The 10852-nt window shown below is 48.6% G+C and overlaps 1 long non-coding RNA gene across 3 annotated transcripts; it reads left to right on the top strand.

The window, feature by feature from the left end:
- Positions 1–8391: 8391 nt before the first annotated feature.
- On the top strand, positions 8392–10340 carry LOC119959802. Of its 3 annotated transcripts, none has more exons than XR_005459293.1 (2): positions 8392–8482; positions 10130–10340. It is a non-coding gene; the product is annotated as an uncharacterized LOC119959802 (long non-coding RNA). The 3 variants fall into 3 exon arrangements; XR_005459295.1 differs by having other exon boundaries at positions 8413–8459; XR_005459294.1 differs by lacking the exon at positions 8392–8482 and adding an exon at positions 9335–9385.
- Positions 10341–10852: the final 512 nt, after the last annotated feature.

The raw sequence follows: 10852 nt of genomic DNA, 5'->3' as shown, positions 1-10852 counted from the left end.
GCATCAAACGCACATGATGTTCTGGTTAACAATACTGCTCATCTCGCCTTCCCACACTCCCCCAAAAACTGTACCAAATAGCTTGCCTTTTAACTCGTAGTTTTGCAGATTTTAATGCTGTACAGCAGACTGCATATTGCCCTTTGATCATTTGAACTCAGCTCCTTGAAACCTCATTACAGCCACATTCATGTATTGACACACATAGAATCATAGATTCCTACAGTGCAGAAGGAGGCCATTTGGCATTAAGTCTGCACCCAGCTGCTGAAAGAGCATCCTACCCAGGGCGCCTGTAATCCCATAATCCCGCCTAACATGCACATCTTTGGACACCAAGGGGCAATTTGGCATGGCCATTGCACCTAACGTGCACATATTTGGGCTGAGGGAGGAACCCCGGAGCACCCACAGGAAACCCATGCAGACACGGGGAGAACGTGAAAACTCCACAGATATTCAGCCACCCAAGGCCGGAATTGATCCGGGGTCCCTGCCGCTGTGGGGCAGCAGTGCTAACCACTGTGTCACCATAAAACACATCTGATTGTGGCAATAGACTCCTGGTGCCTCGTTACAGAGCAAAACTTCTTTGAAAATGGGGAAATTAAAAATAAAAGAAGCTCACACCAAACATACTGTTGCTGAAATCTGAAATAAAATGAGAAAATGCTAAATAGCGGGTAGCAGGATATTCCCTGTATTTCCTGGATTTAATTCAGTTACAAGTGTCCATCTACAGCACGGGCAAGCTGGAATGAAGCATCAGAACTAACTCGGGTAGAGGCACAACTGCAATGCCCCTCAGAGAAACAGCTTCCCAATGCTGTTGGTTTCACACAGCCCATCTTACTGTGCCTGCTGCTAGCTCCCTTTGCCAGTGCTCACTGCCCAGGCTCATAGAGAGTAGCCAGGAAGGTAAGCTGGTACTGTCCATGCCCATGGAACTGCACCTTTGTGAGATTCAGTTTCTCAAAGAGAAGGGAGGTTAGGCAGAATAAACGGGGGCAAGCATCTCCCTCATTGCAGCATTTAAATAGTCTTTTTCACAACCTTAGTGTATCTCAAACCACTCTTCAGTCAATGAACTACTTCTGATGTGTAGGTGCTGTAGTAATGTATTCCCAACCCCCCCACCCCCCCCCCCCCCCCACCCAAAGAAAACATTCATATCGAGAAAGGTTGCTCTGTGATCCAGTACTTGTTGCAAATGCCCTTCACACTCGTCCCACAGTGGGAGTGGGTCACTCAAGCCAAAATCCACTTTCCCACAAACAGGTGTGGTGCTACTACAAGGCACGCTAGATCCCAGACATCTGGTTGTGGTCAGCAAGGTGGCGGAACACAATCCGGCTGAGACGCCACCTACGTTTGACACCCCGCGGCCGAGAGGTCAGGACACAGCGATTACAAATCTGAACAGGGCAGCTGTCTCTCGGCAGGCTTGCAATCTCCTGGTCAGCTACTTCCTGCAGCTCCTTCGGCAAGATGGTATTTTTCCGGATAGCGTTAAGTCGCCGCCTCTCATCGGCAAACTCAAAGGCCATTTCCTCCTTTTCACATCCCGAAGCATCCGCCAGTCCACGTAGTAATTTCGAGTTGGTCCCCCATTCCCTCCTGGGATCCACGACAACAGCTGCCGTCCAGCTCCCTGCAACAGGCCTGAAGCCTGGCCCCACAAAACCCTCGCTGCCGCCGCCATGTCCGCGCGCGCCTGTTTCAAGGGCAATTAATGATGGGCAGTAAATGCCAGCGACACCACATCCCCTTGAAATTATTTTATTAAACTTGAGGAAGGACGCGAAGGCATTGGAGTACAGAGTCCAGAGAAGCTTCCCAAGAATGATCCCAGGGAGAAATAACTGGAGCTATGAGGAGAGGTTGAGTCTGTTTTCCTTGGAGAAAAGAAGGCTGATTGGAGACTTGTAGAGGTAATCAAGATCCTGAAGGGTTTGGACAGGGTAAATAATGAAAAGCTATTTCCCCTCAGGACTGCATCAAGAACTAGAGAGCGCAGATTCAAAATAATTAGCAAAAGGAGCAGAGGTGATGCAAGGGTGGATGGAGTCTGGAATGAACGTATTAAGATGGAGATGGAGCTTCAATCAATGTATTTAAACGGGAATTAGATTATTATCTGCAAAGAAAGAATGTGCAAGGTTACAGGGATAAGGCCGGGGAGTGGGATTAGGTAGAATGTTCTTTCAGTGAGCAGTGCAGGCTCGATGGGCTGAATGGCCTCCTCCTGAACTGTAACAATTCTGTGGTTCTGTCAGCACAGGCCCTCCATCATCAGCATTGGAACTGAAACTCCGATCATTACATCAACACACAACCACACTGGAATTTCAGAAAACTGGGAAATCGTCCGAGGGCAACTGACACCAACATCAGGTGAAACTCACCAACCGCCCAATGTCTCCAACAGATTGATAGGATTGATGAAAGCTCAGTGTTTAATCTGGGAGAAGGTGAACCAGAGAACAGAAATAATTCAGAGTAAGGAACGATCAAAATAATGTCTCAATCAGTAACAGGAGATCAATCAGTCTCCTCTTATCATTGAGGAAATAAAATATTCAAAACACTGTCTGAATAAAAGCTGATTCTGTCAATATTTATACAGAACATCAATACACACCCCAGCTTTCAGGCTTATTAATATCAGCAGCAACAAACTCCAGCTGTCAGAGTGAAGATGGTTCAGTCCGGATGTGATTAACAGCAGAATCCAAATCCAATCCCTGCAGTTACTTGTGAACTCGCTGGTGTCTCAGCATGTGGGATGACTGAATGAATGCCTTCCCACACACTGAGCAGATGAACGGCCTCTCCCCAGTGTGAATCCGCTGATGCTTAAGTAGATTGGACTTCCAAGTAAAACCTTTCCCACAGAAAGAACAGATGAAAGATCTCTCCCTGATGTGAGTGTATTCATGTGTCAGCTGATCCTTCCGGCTTTTAAAGCTCTTCTCACAGTCAGGATATTTAAACGGCCTCTGATCAGTATGAACAAGTTGGTGTGTCAGGAGGTGGGATGAACGGGCGAATCCTTTCCCACAAACAGAGCAGGTGAACGGCTTCTCCCCGGTGTGAGCGAGTTTATGGCTCAACAGATCTCTTTTCCTTTTATAGTTTTTCCTCACAGTCAGAACATTGGAAAGGTCTCTCCTCACTGTGGATACGATGGTGTGACAGGAGGCCGTATGAGATTGTGAAGCCTTTATGACACACAGAGCAGGTGAACTGTCTCTCCCCAGTGTGAACTCGCTGGTGTCTCAGAGGGTCGGATGATTTTGTGAATCCTTTCCCACACACAGAGCAGGGGAATGGTTTCTTTCTGGTGTGACTGTGTTGATGAAAATGCAGCTAAGACGGGTGATTGAATCCCTTCCCACAATCTCCACATTTCCACGGTTTCTCCCCCATGGGACAGCACTTGTGTTTTGAAAAGCTTGATGATTGGCTGAAGCTTCGTCCACACACAGAACACGGAAACACTTTCTCCCCATTGTGAGCGTTTTTTTTGATTCCATGTTCAAAAGCTGATAATGTTCTGGCTCTGATGAGTCGAGTGACGGTTACATCCTGATGTGATATTTACAAATCACCCTTCCAACATCCTGAAAATGAATTCAAAGAGGAGAAAAAGAGAGTGATAAACACAAAGGCAGCTTGTGAAATGGAGTTGGATGAATCTGGTCATTTGTGGGACTCACACTAGGAAATGTGACCATGAAAACTGCTGAATTGTCATAAAAAACAACTGGTTCACCAATGTCCTTTCGGGAAGGGAAGCTGCCACCTGATCTGGGCCGACACCACCTGGTCTGGGAGGAGAGAGGAAGAGGGCTGTGGGAGTGGGAAGGCTTGAAGGAGAGGATTTTACCTAAAACTCAACCAGAGCTTTCATGTGACGTTTAAAACCCTTAACCTCCACTATCATCTCCAAGTGTCCCTCCAAGTCAGAAAATATCCCGAATTGTCTGAATCATTACTGGATAAGCAGAAATGTCCTCCATTTAAATATTGGGATGAGGAAAGCAATCATCTTCAGTTTCTGTTACATATCCCATTCCCTAGCTACTATCTCTATTGCAGCTCTTTGAGGTGAACCAATCTGTTCATAATCTGGTTGTCAAATTTCATCCCAAACTGTTTTTTTGATGACACATCACTAAGACGGTCTATTTCCACCTCAGTAACCTTGTCCAGAGTTGCTGCTGCCTCATCTCATCTGCTACTGAAATTCATTCAGTCCTTTGTCACCTCAAACCTTAATAACTCGAATTATCCCCTTGCCGGCCTCTCAGATTCAACTCCACACAAGGTCATGTCAAAATCTGCTGCTTGTGTGCAGATTCACACTAATACCTCTTCACCCAACACCAGGAGTGACCAAATCCACTGGAGAAAATGGGACATCTTGTGAGGGGGGAGGGTATGGTGGGGGGAGGGTATGGTGGGGGGGGGGGAGGAGGGTATGGTCGGGGGGGGAGGGTATGGTGGGGGAGGGTATGGTGGGGGGAGGGTATGGTGGGGGGGAGGGTATGGTGGGGGGAGGGTATGGTGGGGGGGAGGGTATGGTGGGGGGAGGGTATGGTGGGGGAGGGTATGGTAAGGGGGGAGGGTATGGTAAGGGGGGAGGGTATGGTGGGAGATGTTGATGACAAAACCATTGATGGGGGAAGGGTGAAACCTGTTGAGAGTGAAGATTGTGGAAACTGGAAACATGTGGGTTTATCAGGGGTATCAAGTGCACACAATTTACATGGTGGAGGAGGCCCAAGAGTTGTACGAAACCAAAAATATGCCCTTGTAACATTCCAGATATAAAATATTTGACTTACACTCTGCCTCTTCTACCCACCAACAGTGCGCACACAGCTCTCTTGGATCTCAGGCTGCTCCCAGACACTCCATGCTGGTCCCCAATAAATAGACACAAAAACTCTGTCAATATCCCCTCCCTTGACAGACAGAATCCTAACTACCATTGTCCACTCAGTCACTCTCATAAAACTTCCTTCCCCAACTCAGTCAGAAGCCCTTCTCTCAACCCCCCTCCCCATCTCACTCAGGTTTCTCTCTTGAGACCTCCTTCCCCACTCACTCCAATTACCCTGCTCACTAACAATCTACTTTCCCCAACCTCCCCTCCCCATGCTCATTCCCTGCAGCTGTGATCATTTAGATCCGAACTGTTTCTCTCCACAGAAGCTGACAGACCTGAACATTTTTTTAAAATGTTTTTATTCGCCATTTTCACATTTTCCTCCAAAATTCACCCCCCCACCCCCAAACAGTAAACGGTAACAAAGACAAAGTCAATCCCCTTAACAATAACAACAATCCCATCCTCCCACCACCACAACAACGGCCCACCTGTCAATATATGCATCCAATAAAACAAACCCTCCCACAGTGGAAACAAAAAACAAAGGGGAAAAAAAGGAGTCCTGGTCTGCCCATGGTCACCATAGAGTCCACTCCCCCACCACCCCTCCCCCAACACACTCAACGCCGTCCAACCTCTGAAAGAGTACCGTACGTGGTAACCAAGAGTTGCAAACACCCTGCCTCTCCAACTCCTCCCGCCCGCTGCCTCTTGCAAAACTCCTCCGCCCCAACCTCGGTTCCTTCCCCCCAACTTTCCACCCCGGCTAGATCACTCGGACCCTGTTCTGCCAGGCTCCAATGGCCGCAGCATATCCCCACACCTCACTCCCGTTCAGTGGCCAGTTTAAACCACCTGGGCCCCTTTCCCCCTTGTCCGGCCCTAGGAAAACCCATAAATCCCCTTTTAGCACACACCCCCGCATATCCACCTACACCCCAAAGAGCCCTCACTTCTAGTGAAAATCCCATCACTTCCCTTGTCCAAATATACACACCATTGGCTTCTTTAGCCCGTACACCCGTACGCAGTGCAACAAAAAAGAAGAGACAAAAAAGAAAATACTGTCCTGAGGTTACATCGGCACATGGCCATTTCTTAATTTCTCAGTTCTGCCACAGTCCTTCTGCCTTCACAAACCCCTCCGCTGCTTCCGCCATTCCAAAATAAAAGTCCTTGAGCTTATAAGTCACCCTCAGCTTCGCTGGATATACAATGCAGTACTGCACCTTGCTAATGTACAGTGCCCACTTCACCCGGTTGAAAGCAGCCCACCTCCTCGCCAGCTCCACCGTAAAGTCATGGGTACACGTATACCGGCTCCAGCCCACTGCACCACCCGCTTCTGCTTGGCCCAGCACAGGATCTTCTCTTTCACACAGTACCTACGGAAGCACAAAGTCACTACACTTGGCGGCTCACCCACCTTTGGGGCAGGCCTCCACGACCGATGAGCCTGATCCAGTTCATATCGGGAGGGATCCTCCCCCTGTCCCAATAGCTTTGCCAGCATAGCGGAAAAATACTCCGTCAGCCTCGGCCCTTCAACTCCTTCGGGCAGCCACACAATCCTCAAATTCTGTCGCCTGGATCTGTTTTCCAGGTCTTCCAATTTTCCTCGCAGATCCTTGTTCACCTCAATCACCTTCCACATCTCCTTCCCCATCGAGGTAAGTTGATCACCATGCTGCAACACTGTCTCCTCCACTTCCTTCAGTGCCTCCCCTTGCGCCCGCACCTCCACTACTGTGCTCGCCACCGCTGTCGTCACCGGGGAAATAGTCTCCTCCACCAGCACACTCAAAACCTTCCTCATCTCCTCCAAGTGCTTTGTAAACTGCCTTTTGAATTCTGCAGCCATCACCTTGGTTATTTCTTCAGCATTAAGCAATGCGGCCTCCCCTGCTGCTCCAGCCACCTTTTTCCCTGGTGACCTTTCCACTTCCCCGACGGGCCCTCAGCTGCTTTTTTAACGGCCGTTTTCTTACTGACCCTTGACATCTTCTTCTGCTGTGCCTTCTCCGTGTCTTTGACGCCTCCTCCCACCCAGTCAACTCAGTGGAATGTCCTCCAGCTGTTTTGTTTGCATTGTTGTCACCATCCGGGTCACTGGGACCCTGAGTCCCAGCCCACTTGTCTGGCCGAATCTGCACATGCGCTTCGCTGCCCGCCCAAACAAGATGGTGGTCATTAACTGCGGCTTGTTCCCAGGAAAAAGCCCTGGAGCAGAAAGCACGGGACCTGTAGCCTCCTGTTGGGGCTTGCAGCCTGCACCAGGTGTTTATGAAGAACGGTCTTTGTGGAATGCTGACAGAGAGAGTGAAGAAAGATGTGTTTGGTGGAAACATCACGTTGAAGTTGGCGAAAATGGCAGAGGATTATAATTTGCACACGGAGGCTGGTGGGGTGAAATGTGAGAATGAGAGGGATTCTATCCTTGCTCTTGGAGGGAGGGGACGGGGCGAAGGTAGTGGTGTGGGAGAATGACCGCGTACTGTTGAGGGCGCTGTCAGCATCTGTAGGTGATGAATCATGGTTGAGGAAGAAGAAACACATTTGAAGCACCACTTTGGCGGAGAAGCTGAGAGAAAGGGAGGGAGTCCTTACAGGGTGTCGGGTGCGAAGACAGCTGTGGGTGTCAGTGGGATTGTAATAGATATTAGTAGATAGTCTATTGCCGGAAATGGAGCCAGCAAGGTCAAGGGAGGGGAGGAGTCTGAGATGGACCAGGTGAAAGTGATGAAGGGGTGGAAACTGGAAGCAAAGTTGATGAATTTTTCCAGTTCCGGACGAGAGCATAAATCAGCAGCAAAATAGTAATTAATGTACCGGTAAAGGAGTTGTGGGAGGGGATCCGGGTAGGCATGGAACAAGGAATGTTCCACATACCCCATAAAAAGGCAAGCATAGCTAGGACCCATGCAGGGTACCCATTGCCACCTTTGATTTGGAGAAAGTGGAATGAATTAAAGGAGAAGTTGTTGAATGAGTTCAGCCAGGCGGAGGAGAGCGGTGGTGGATGGGAATTGTCCAGGCTTTTTTTATTCAAGTATTATATCATTTTTAACCACCCTATCGACCTGTCCACCAATGGACATGCACACCAAAGCCCCTCTGATCCTCTGCACTTCCTCGGGTCCTACCATTGATTGTTTATTCCCTTGCCTTGTTTGCAGATTCTTTACCCAGCGTGAAACCACAGGCTGACCCTGTGCTGTGTAAAACCTGACATTCCACAGGCCCCATTTTCCTGGAACAACATGAAGAATCTGCTGCTTTCCAGATCCCTTCATTTCCTCTCATCTGTTTAAAGCCACAAACCGAAAGGTCCAGTTTTCTCCTGGAGTTTGAGACAAATTAGCTTCAAAATGATGCAGAGTTTCAGCCAATGAGAGAGATCCGGGCTCAGCCCCGCCCCTCATTCACTCTGATTGGTTAGAGGACCAGCCCCTCCCGCTCGGTCCTCCAGTCCCGCCCCCTAATCCAATCACTCCCGGACACGGCGAGCTGGAGCATGCGCAGTGCCTGGAATAGCTCCTGTTGAGGCGTTTGTTCGCAAATTGTCAGTCTATCTGATACCGCCGGGTTAGTCATGAGGGAGGGAGGGAGCCGGCGGATGGGCCGGGCGGCTTCATAAAAACCCCGTGCAGGCCCCAAGCCCCGAATACGAAGCTCGGATACAGCAGTTGAACCGGCGAAAGCTGCTCGGGCTTTTCCCCGAGACAGGCCCGGGTGGATGCGGAGGGAGCGAGAGCCCCGGCTTTGCTCCGCCTCCCATTCACTCTGATTGGCTGGAGGACCAGTCGCTCTTGTTCGGTCCTCCAGCTTCACCCCTTCTTTCTATTGGTCCGAATACGCTGTCAATCAGTCCCGGGCATTGTGAGCTGGAGCAAACCCTTCACCATCATTGTCAGCTCCCTGGTTTGCAGCTGCGGAGCTTCTCCCTCCCTCCCGGGAACAGGCCCAGGTTAACGGGCACCATCCTGCTTCACACACTGGAGGGTGGTTCACATCACAGGATGGGGGAGGGGGGATAATAAATAAGAGCTTACACTTTGCACTTAAATCAATGAGGACTCTGATTCTGGCAAGGAAGGAAACCCTGGCAGGTGGGCGGGGAGGATTCACAAACACCCGCTGGAGGCCCCAAACCCCCAATAAGACCCATTGATTTTATTGTCAGTCTGCAAACAGGAGCTGGAGAAGTGAACCCAGGCAGAGGAGAGGGAGGGAGAAAACTGGGAGTGGAGGAAAGAGATGGTGCAGATGGTGAAGTGGGTTTGGATTTCAGCCCAGGGAGGAGGGAGAGTGTGTGGGACGGGGATTTACAGCTTTGGGGGAACAAGAGAGGAAACAATGTTCCAGAAAAACTAGAATTGCCTGTTCAGAATTTCTATCCTGGACTGACAGTGTTGGCTTTTGTAAACTCCTTTTACAGGGGGTTGGAATTCGAGAATTTGCACACAACAAACTGAACCCAACAGAAAGGTTTGTCTCTTTGCGAATTCTATCCTGCGTTGACAGTGATGACTTTTGTAACATGAGAGATTACAACTCTCAGGAAAGATTGAATGAAGTGGGGCACTTTTTCTTTTTTTTAATAAATTTAGTGTGCCCAATTCATTTTTCCAATTAAGGGGCATTTTAGCGTGGCCAATCCACCTACCCTGCACATCTTTGGGTTGTGTGGGCTGAACCCATGCAAACATGGGGAGAATGTGCAAACTCCACACGGACAGTGACCCAGAGCCGGGATCGAACCTGGGACCTCAGCGCAATGCTAACCACTGCACCACCGTACTGCCCAGGTGGGGCCCTTTTTCTATCCACAACAATAAATTAAGCAGTGACCTGCTATAAATCTTTTAAATTATCAGTAGTTTGGAGAGGGGCGAAGTGAGAGAGTGACCATCAATAAGCAACAAGTCATAAATACAAGATAGTTACGAATAAATCCAAGGGGACAATATGGATAAATTTATTTATCACGGGTTCAGAATGTGCAGCTCATTACCATAGAAAGGAGTTGTGGAAAGTGCTGAGATGTTTTCAAAAGGAAACGGGACAAGCACATGAGTGAAAATGGAATCAAAAATCTGCTGGAAGGCTGAGATTTGATAGGTGTGACAGTCGGAGATGTGTGCTGAGTATTGACAGCAGTAGAATCTGTGACAGAATGGCCTGTTTGTGTCGTATATATTCACAATAATTCAATGTAATCTCCTTTTACAGAATATTTGCAGATGCAAACATCATGTCGAGATCTGACAGAGTCACTCGATTCATCAGGACCAGCCTTTCAACGTGGAAGGAAAAATATTTGTCTGTTTTGTCTTTCGGAAAAAATGTCAAAAATCACTGTGATTGGAAAAGCACCGAGACACAGACATCGAAGTAATTTTCCACAGTTAGCTGGAACTGAATTTTAACCAATCACAAAGCATGAAATTAAATTGCAACATTTATTTCAGGGAGACACCGTACTCAGGCTTCAACTGATGATCCAAGTTGGAGAGACATAAGGACATTCGCACCAAAGGAATCAAGAAGCAGCAATAGGACATTCAGCCCCGTGAGCCTGTTCCACCATTTAATAACATCACGGCTGATCTGATAGTGACCTCAAATCTGCATCCCACCTACACCTGATAACTTGTCGATAACCATGGAGAAACTGTGGACATGTGGGGACTGTGGGATGGGATTGAATTACCCGTCTGAATTGGAAACTTATCAACATATTCATACTGGGGAGAGGCCATTCACCTGCTCGGTGTGTGGGAAGGGATTCACTTGGTCATCATACCTCCTGAACCACCAACTTGTTCATACCGATCAGAGACCGTTTAAATGTGCTGACTGTGAGAAGAGCTTTAAACGCAGAAATAATTTACTGTTACATCAACGCACTCACACTGGGGAGAGGCCATTCACCTGCTCCGTGTGTGGGAAGGG

The sequence above is a fragment of the Scyliorhinus canicula genome, unplaced genomic scaffold, assembly GCF_902713615.1.
Source record: "Scyliorhinus canicula unplaced genomic scaffold, sScyCan1.1, whole genome shotgun sequence".
NCBI lineage: Eukaryota > Metazoa > Chordata > Chondrichthyes > Carcharhiniformes > Scyliorhinidae > Scyliorhinus > Scyliorhinus canicula.
This window is presented reverse-complemented; position numbering and strand designations above follow the sequence as displayed.